The sequence below is a fragment of the Branchiostoma floridae genome, chromosome 15 (assembly GCF_000003815.2).
Source record: "Branchiostoma floridae strain S238N-H82 chromosome 15, Bfl_VNyyK, whole genome shotgun sequence".
NCBI classification, from domain to species: Eukaryota; Metazoa; Chordata; class Leptocardii; order Amphioxiformes; family Branchiostomatidae; genus Branchiostoma; species Branchiostoma floridae.
In genome coordinates, this window is record NC_049993.1 from 12,996,536 (window position 1) to 13,006,565 (window position 10,030).

Below are 10,030 nucleotides of genomic sequence, written 5' to 3' on the forward strand. Positions count from 1 at the left end.
AGCAAACTGTACCACAATTAAGTACGCGAGCGTTGATGACATGATTCTTAATACAAATGGTTTGCGTTAATTGGCTTTGTTACGCGCTACGAAGTCAAGCGTCTCATGCACGCGTAATATAGGCGAAATACGGAATATAACTGTACATATACATAGGCACTTGTGAGCAAAACATTTACGTACTCGACTTGTAGTCTGAACATTCTGGGTGGACAAATATACTGTACTTACGAGGAGTGGAGTTCCTATCGCTCAACTAAAACGTGGAGAAGTATTAGTGTTGACACCATAAATGTCATTACAATTGTCACATATACATAGGCACTTGTAAGCAAGACATTATGTACTCGATCTGTATTCGTGTTAATGTAAATAGCACATAACTGGTATGTTGAACGAAACCCTCTCTATATATTCTAGATAAAACATATAGTTTGCATTATGAAAGTATTATCTTATTGCATTATCACATTTAAAGGTAAATATGAAATTATGCCATAAAGTAGGGTAACATTGGTTAGTGACGCGTTTGATGTATATGTGTATAGCAACGCTTTTATACTGATCTTTCTTGTTATAGCATAGGGACCAACAATCAATCATTTGCGAATATACAATCGTGACATGTACAAGAGGAAGAGTTCTTGATAGCATAAAGTCGCTGGAAAAATAACATTGTCCTTCTTATATAGGCAATTTCAGTTATACGGTCCCAGCATTATTTTAGTTAAAGAATTCAAGAAGTACAAACAAGATATTTCCCCTTATTGCTTAGATAGATAAGGCTGTTGTAGTACATGTATCAGTAAATACCGTCAGCGCAGCACCCCTACATTCCCTTGAAGTAGTTTAGTCCTATTTGCATAATAAGTTCATCGGTGTACCAGTCGGCAAAGCAACGTAAAGGCCCCCTCTCACTAGACGTGGGGCACGCTTGCAGCATTGCTGCGTTCGAAAACGCAGATGTACCCCCACGGAACCTAGAGGTGCCCCCACGAAACCTAGAGGTGCCGCAAGCAAACCTAGAGGTGCCGCAAGCAAGCGCGACGTTTTTTAAAAAGTTTAAAAATAACGCAATTGGCAAGATGCCGCAACAGTGCCGCAACAGTGCCCCAACGGTGCCCAACAGTGCCCCAACAATGCCCCCACAGTACCGCCACCACGCCCTAAACAGTATCAAGAATATATTTTGCCTATTTAACACCAAGAATCAAAAGTAAACATCCTTTTATCACCGAAAAGCTATTTTAGATACATTTCTAATAATTTTACAGCGGTTTTCGATCCAGTTACAGCATTGAGAATTCCACAAAACTTACCTTGTATCCGTATTCAGAGTAAACTTAAAAGAACATATTTTGATTTATTTAATGGAAAGTAGGTCAGTATTTTATACTTGAAAACAAAAAAATAAGTAACTGGTTTATCGATTAATCTACGGATGTAGAGAAAAAGATTATCGTACAACGTTCAAAAAGAAATTATTTATGTGATATGATAACGTTTGCTTTGGAGTTTGCGTTATAACGTTACAAGCAGTGTAATCATTGCTGGTAGGCTGCCGCCGATAAAATACAAAATTGCAGTTATTCAAACCCATGGGCCATTTTTTTCTCACTTTTTACAAATATGATAGACTTAGACATCATCAATAGGCTGGCAAGCCATCCGACGACAATGAAAATACTCCGCGTCTTACAAAAAAGTATGAAATATCAAATATTTTCATTTTAAAAATTTGCAAAATTGGTGAATAAACATCAAGGAGCTTGGTAAACATATAAACATACATCATTATACATAACGTTACATGGTGCAAAACGTACACATGGAGTCAAATCTGGTATATGGTTCGTGTCTGTTCATTCGGGTCATTTCCTTTACCGTAAAAGTCTTTCAAGGTTATCTATAGCATATGCATCATATAATTCATTATCATAAGGGAAATCTTTTCATTATAAATCTCATCTTTGGGCATTCTCGTCATTTTTGAGCGATTTTTTTATGAATTGACAACGCTGCAATTGTCAATAACATGTTCATTTAGTCTAGAAACGCAAAAGTGCCACACGTCAGTGTGAGTGCAAGACAAAATCGGCGAAATTAACACAACAGTGCCGCAGTGAACGAACGCAGCAATGCCGCAAGCGTGCCCCACGTCAAGTGAGAGGGGACCTTAAATCCCTGGTTCCACCTCTTTGTTCGTGAATCTGAGAAGTGAGCTCGAGCACACAGCGTTGTATTCCGTCCACTAACAATCCCAGATTGAAGTAGTAGAAGCAGAAGTTCGAGTCTCTGACCTAGTTCATCATCAAGGCATGCACAAGGTCACAAGTCAGTCCAAAACAGATCGTGACGCTAATTATATATAAGGAACAAAGCAAACAGTACGACGCCCCGAAAAGTGTCAGTTGACGCTTGTTCCATTCCTGACAAGATGGCAATGGCTGCAGCCCAAGGAAGAACTGGAAAGACGCACGAGACTCAGGTGAAAGGAGACAAGTGAGTTTGTTATCATTGGGCGTTACGTCACAAAAATACAATATGGCTGTGGTTGATAAACTGATTGAATCAAGCCTCTTTCAAGTTACATGTCTTCGACAGCTGACGACAGGTTCAAACAGTATCGGTTACATACCGTATGTATGTTATGAGGGGTGTCTAAACAATCGGTGGAGCCAAAATATTCCCGCATTATTTTGAAGTTGTATTTGGTATTTTGAATTACATGTTGCTTTTCTCAATGAATCAGTTACATGCACCGCTATACCGAACGTCGGTACCACCTTTGAGTTAGGCATTCTTGTTTTAATGCTAATAGCTAGCTAACATTGCCCCGTCATTTACATGATCATGAAAAATCCTAATGCGTTAAGTTAACAAATTTTGGGACAAATACGGTCCCAAACTTGATGAAGAATTTCAACCACCACGAGAAATGTTTGAGGAGGAAGTTTGTGCTCTCTTGGTTAGCAGTAGTTCCTCATGTTTTCTCAAGACTAGTGTTTGCGCAACGTCACACGTCACGTGTGATCGCTCTTGTATGGCCAATATCAGGTGTCTCATTGGTTTTGTAGATTAGAACTGTCCCGACTTCGCGTGTTCATTGTAACCAAGTCATTACCTTCGCCAAGAAGGTTATATTTTGGGTAGCGTTTGTGTGTGTGTGTGTATGTGTGTGTGTTTGTAGAAGACCACCATAACTCAAGAACGCCTGGATGGATTGTATTGATATTTGGTATGTTGGTAGGTATTGATGAGACCTAGTTGCTACTATTTCATGTTGGTGGTGGACATTTGTAACTGATCTTACCACCAGCCGCACACCTTTTGTCGTTAGTAGGTTATTCTGGTTACATCTGGACATATATTTACTAATCTATACTATGCCCTTCAATGTACTAACAAGAGTTTGGAGACCTCATACCTCCATGAAATATTCCGATTATGCAAATGACTTTTACATCGGCATAATTTATGCTTGGTTGTGTACACCTTTAACTAACACAGGTCACAATGTTGATAATCCAATCATTTACTACATGTAGTTAGATGAATTAGGACACTTTCACATTAATTTTATGCAATATTATGCAAATTAGGGACTTATTTGCATAATCAGTATCTGAATCTTCTACCGTGAATATAGATTTTTCTCATGAAGTATGCAAATTAAGTCCACATTTGCATAATTTGCACCTCATTATGTACATCTCTGCCAAAGATACCTGCATGATAAATATTATGGAAACCCATCATTCATATACTCCGTTATGCTCCTTGGAAGATTTTGACAAAATTGCCCCTACAATTCCAGAGCTAGGGTGCCAAAACATACATCACTTCTTTTCTTACATCACAAGCTATCTGCCACCAAAAAATCAAGACCATAGCATGTCCAGGTCAAAAGACACAAAAAATCGAAGTTCTGCTGCAGTACCAAGGTCACTCACCAGTAGACCCAAAATCAACCCTGACCTTCATCTTTGCAACACCTACCCACATGTCAGATATCATTACAATCCATCCATCTAGAGTTTCTAGAGTTATGGTGACCACAAATATCCGGAAACACAAACACACACACACACACACACACACACACACACACACACACACACACACACACACACACAGAGACAGACACACCATAAACTATACCTCCATTTTTCATGGAGGTAATTACCAACTTAAATTTCCATCGTTTTCTTTCTCCATGCAGTTCAGCCGAGAAACGGTCACTCGTAGGCAGTCAAGCGTGGCAGACCGTCATTAGTGAACTCAATCTGAACTTCCTCCTGCCTCATAGCCTGGTTAGTACCTCTGCTGCCAGGGATACCTTTCAACAAGATGCACCCAAAGGTAGTTTACCGACACGACACAGCACCGTTTCGTTCCTGGGAGATGCCAGAGCTGGTAAGACAAGTCTGGAAAAACACCTGCTCGATAAGTCTTTTGATCCCACTGAAGAACCGACGAAAGGACTTGAGTTTGATTTGGTACAAACAGATGTAACGGAGGTGAATGAAGGTTGGCAAACAGTACACGAAGGGCCCTACAGTAGATATAACACCGGCCGCGCTCAGTATGTAGCCCAAGAAATTCTAAAACAGGCTGAGTCCGTTGTCAATCGCCCACTATTTCCACGACCAGCCGTGACTGCGTTGTTGAACTACGCGCTAACTATTGCGGTAGTTGCCATTGTTCCCGGGTCAGTCGGTTTTCAACTGGGATTCGGTGTTGTGTTTTTACTTGTAACGGGCACTGTGAAAATGTTCGGCCAAAGAAACAATGATGGAATTTACTTAAGTATATATTTCGTCATTGGCGATTGTTACGTAAGAAGGAATGGCTTCCTCAATATCTTCCTGTTATTCGGGAATAACCAGTCAGTGAGGTATCCACATCTTCAGTTCTTTCTGTTTGCCATTGCCGCAGTGGTACTTTCGTTTCTCCTTGTGATGCCGTGGCCAATGGGAGTAAAACCTGGCATTGCCATGGCCTTCTGCCTCATATGCCCGCCTTCACAACTACATTTGAACGATGTGCCTTCACAGCTTAACTTGATTGTAGATGGGCCAACATATATTTTCGCTGTCGCTAGTCTTTTGAGTGTCCTCTCATGTAGTGGATGCTTAACTTCGGCATTACTTGCGCTGCTACCAGCAGCTTGGGGTATCACAAATGTTGCGATCGACGCCAGTGAACACATAAACTACTTACTCAGTTTCGTTGGTGGGTTTGTAATTGGTGCAACTGATACTGCGTGTTATCATATCATTTCACAACTATGCAATTCCTTTCGACGAATTCTTCAATTACAAATCTTCATGGGTCCAATAGGTTTTGTCTACGGTCTTGCCATGGGTTGGCTCCTTGGCTGGCGGATTGTTTTACCATCCACATGGAAAGATGCTTATTATATGGTGCCAAATATGGTCGCCTTGCTTATTCTTGTACAAGTAGAAAGGCAAAGGATATATTTGGCATCTCAAGAAATGGGAAGCTATCCATCATTTCTAATCAGTAGGAGCATCAAAACCATGAAACAAATGAAGGACTTGCCTCTTAAGTTTACCCTGATTGACTTTGCTGGAGATGCTGTCTATCACTGCACACACCATCTGTTTCTATCCAATCTATCAATTCACCTGATTGTCTTCAACATGGAAAGATTAGAACAGGAGCCAGGCTACATCAGGCGTATTTGCTACTGGGTCCAGTCTGTGATAGTCCATATGCAAAACCCCCATCCACACATCTTTATTGTTGGAACACACACGGACAGCTTGCCTAAAGATAGGAGTATATTCTTATCGCAGAAGGTAAGCATCGCATTGCTAAGCAATGAAAAATTTACCGAATTCATTGTGGGAAAACCGGGTAGCCAAAACAATGTTGTGTTCTGCGTGGAAAATTCCACCCAAATTCGAAAAGATGAACAGGCCCTTCTCCTTCGAAAAACCATCATAGAAGTTGCATCTTCATCCTTCCAGTCCAGAAAACAAGTTCCTATCAAGTGGCTCAAAGTCAGTGACTTCGTCAGTAAGTACAAATCCAGTTCTACAGACACGTGTCTCATGGACAAACATACCTTGTTTGACAAGCTGAGACAGGAAGGTGTTCTTGAGGCTGAAGATCAGGCAGAAGAGTTCGAGGAGATTCTGAAGTTTTCTAATGAAATTGGGGAGATCAAGGTTATGAATGATGTTGTAGTCTTGAATCTGAAAGCATTGGTTCAACTTGTTGTAAAGCTTGTGGAGCTGAATTGTGATGATCATGAGCTTGGAATTGTTCACGTCAGTACTTTACGCAGAGTATGGAAATTTTTGACGGCGGAGAATTTCCTGTGCACCATCGCACTGTTCGAGAGATATGACATTCTCTGTCCGATCTCACAAGAGCAGTTTCTCGTGCCCTTGCTTCTCGAAACAATTGACTTGACTGTGGCAAAGAGAGACAAGCAAGACACCAAGGAGACTAATCGTGGTGCTTTGGCATTTTGGGACCCAGTAGATTCGGACACGATTCTCTACTTCAAGTTCTACAGGTTTTACCCCGAGGTCATCTTTCTGCGTCTGCTTGCCCGATGTCTGTCAATATCACAGAAAACCCACGACATTGGCCGTGATGCTTACCGAGATGTGTACAGAAACGTGGGCAGATTCTACCAGGGACATGATTTCTACTACAAAGTAGAGCTCGTGTGCCAGTCCTTGGAACAGAACATGATTCAGGTCACAGTCAAGTGTGCTCCAAACAGAGGTCCTCATTCTCTACTGTCCAGGCTTCACAAGGACCTACAGCAGATCCGAGACAGGGACTTCCCTTACCTGAACTACACAGTTGGGCTTCCATGCCCAGCGTGCGGTTCATGTAAGCACGAAGGAGAGAGAGACAGCCTTCCACACATCCTGAGGATAGCAGGACATGACGAAGAGCTCCCACGACCTGGAGAGAAAGTGACGCTGATGTGCCGAGGAAAAGCCTTTGGGGTGGATTTTGGAAAAGGAGTGAGTACCAGGCATCTTGTTTGTCCATTAGTTAGAATCAAAGAATGAATTAGTTCAATTTTCGCCAACACAAATTGTAATGCAACCTTTGGGATAAAAGTCACAAAAAGACCATTTATATATTTCAAAACCGGAATGAGGTAGAATAACTTGCAACGCACCTTTTCCTTTCCATAGCAACCGACACTGGATGCTGCTCAGCAGATGAAGACTGGAGAAAGTAGCAAAACTTCTGAACAGAAAAGTGAGTATGTTGCTATTTTTCATCTCATATTTTGTTAGTTTGTTACCACCACATTAAAACCATCTAGAGCTTTGACTTCTTGGTATGCCGTCTTAGATGCATGTCAGAAAACAAAACAAGTTCTCGTTCCCCCAAGCAGGTGCTAGTGCCCTCTTGGATCACAGCACCACCCAACACCTGTCCATCCTCCTGGACCCTCCCTCGCCCATCTTTGGGAACAACTGGAGGGCACTGGCTGACGAACTGGGGCTGTGCTTCCAGGACATCTGCTACATCGAGACCAAGCACAACCCGACAGAGATGGTTCTAGAAATGTATAGTAAGAATACACCAACAGCTAATACAGACCAAATCCACAGGGCTTTGATAGACATAGACAGGCCGGATGCTGCTGAATTAATGCAGCCTGCTAGCGTTGGAGCAAAAGTAACAACACAATGATCAGATTTTGAATTAAGTCATTGTATGTTTCTATATTCATATTCCATAATACGTGGATCGAATCTTGGAGTTCGTATATATACTGGGGTGTAGAGTTCATGCCGCTTAACATGGATACGCATTATCATTATCGGAGAGCCCTTTGTACAGTTCTCTCATCTCTCAAGCTCTTGCAAAGAATGTTGACGCCTGTACATCGTAAGTAACACTTATATCAAAAGCAGGCCCTGTGTACAGATGAAAAATATAAGAATGGTGTAGCTCCTTTTAATTATGTCTTTTGTCATTAATCTGAGTGCATTTTTTACAATTATGTTATGATGTAAATATATATCATGTTAATTGCAAATTCATGCCCGAACATAAGTATGCACAGGAATGCAATAAGGATAAAAACAATAATAGGGTATAAAATACAGTAATGAAACAAACGTAAAGCGAAATAAAAGTCATCATCTAGTGCTACTACGTATACAAATCTAAAACGGTTGCTATTGGGTTTGCTTTCTTTTCTGTATTCTGTGAAAGATATGATGATGAAATTGCCGTTGGAGATATATGCATTAAGTGGTATTAGCAGGAAGACTGTTTTTTGTTTGGAGTTTGGTACGATGTGCAAAGCTGGGGAAAATTTTGTTGACTAGATTGGGTAGTTTATATCTTTCGGTACTGTAATGTGGACAATGACAAATAAAGTGCATTTCATATTCAACTGCATTCCTTGTACAGTACTTACATATACCCTCCTTAACAGGTAATTGCTTGTACCTTCCTCTTATATATCTAAACCTTAATACCGGGGCATTTAATATGGATGGATTGCTAGCGCACCTCCCTTGACGATTGAAGAAAAATTTAGTCATAAGATCAAGGCAGTCCTTTCACTTAAGACGGTAATCAATGAGTACAGTAGAATGCCACCCCCTTATGTTTAAGATGGATCCGTCCCATAACAGGTTGTGACGTGGAGAAACGTAAACAGTACGGCGCCCCCTTGTAACACCTGTACACTCTTCAATTGTTGACAAGATGGCTGCCTCAATAAGAGCTACTGAAAGAGTTGAAAAGACGCGCGAAAGTATGGAAAAAGCAGACAAGTGAGTATTAGATTATGCATGTATACGCCACGTCCTACGTCATATGTAACTGGATTACAGTGATTGATAAGTACGGGTACCAAGTTCGTGTCTCCCATCGACACAAACAATCATAGATCCTTCTGTCGTGATTTGTTTTCCTTCTTTAAGGTTTCTTAAAATCGACTTCCTCCCCATAACCTTCTCCAAGTTGACGTACGTCTTCAATGCAACGGAGCTTATTTGTTAGTGATAAAACTAGCTAACTAGCTAGCCAAGCTTTTGGTCGTCGGTCTATATTCCCGTATTTTGAGTGCTGCGGCCATGGCATGCTTGGATAACCTCGAAATTACGGGAGTTGGGTAAAGCCGCTAGGGCTATGTGTAGTTGCTTTAATAAGTAAGTTATTATTGGCGTTGTCACGCTGCACGATTTATGGCTGACACGTGATCCATTATAATTAGCAAGATGGCTACTGTAAGGAAATTGGCAGGTGTAAAATGGCGTGAGGCATACGATTGATTAAACGGTCACGTATGTTATGTTGCAAGAAATACAACGAGCTGAGAGCGATTGATAAACTAGCTACGTTGTTAACAAACGTTTTCTGTCTTAATCTACACCCCCAGCTCTGTCACGAAGTTGGAAATCTGTTCTGTTTGACCAAGTCCTTGGTTTGACTATTACCTCTTTAGTTCCTCTTCTTACTTCCGCGTTTCGCTCTGGATACAAAACGTTCGATACACACTTCCGTTTTTTCTGGGGCATTCGTAACGAGCTAATAAGTGCATTGTTTTCTGCTGATATAAGGTACCTGGAAATCAGATGCCTGCTCACATAGCTATCGAAGCCCATGAGTAGTGTGTTTCGACATCATGCTACAGTAATCAAGCGAACCTAAATGATTCGAGGCCGGTGAAAAATGAGAAAGTATTGTCGATCCGCAGTATTACATACGCAACGTATTACTAATACATGTATTAAGCGATTTAATTTTTTCCGCAGTTTGGCCGAGAGAAGATCACTTCTCGCGAGTTATACATGGCAGACCATCAACAGTGAACTGAACCTCAACTTCATCCTACCACTTCACCTGGCAGGTTCCTCTGCTGCCAGAGACGCGTTTCAACAAGATGCCCCCAGAGGCAGTTTACCAGCCCGACACAGCACCGTTTCGTTCCTCGGAGATGCTAGAGCCGGTAAGACAAGTCTGGAAAAACACCTGCTGAGAAGTCGTTTGATCCTGCCGAAGTACC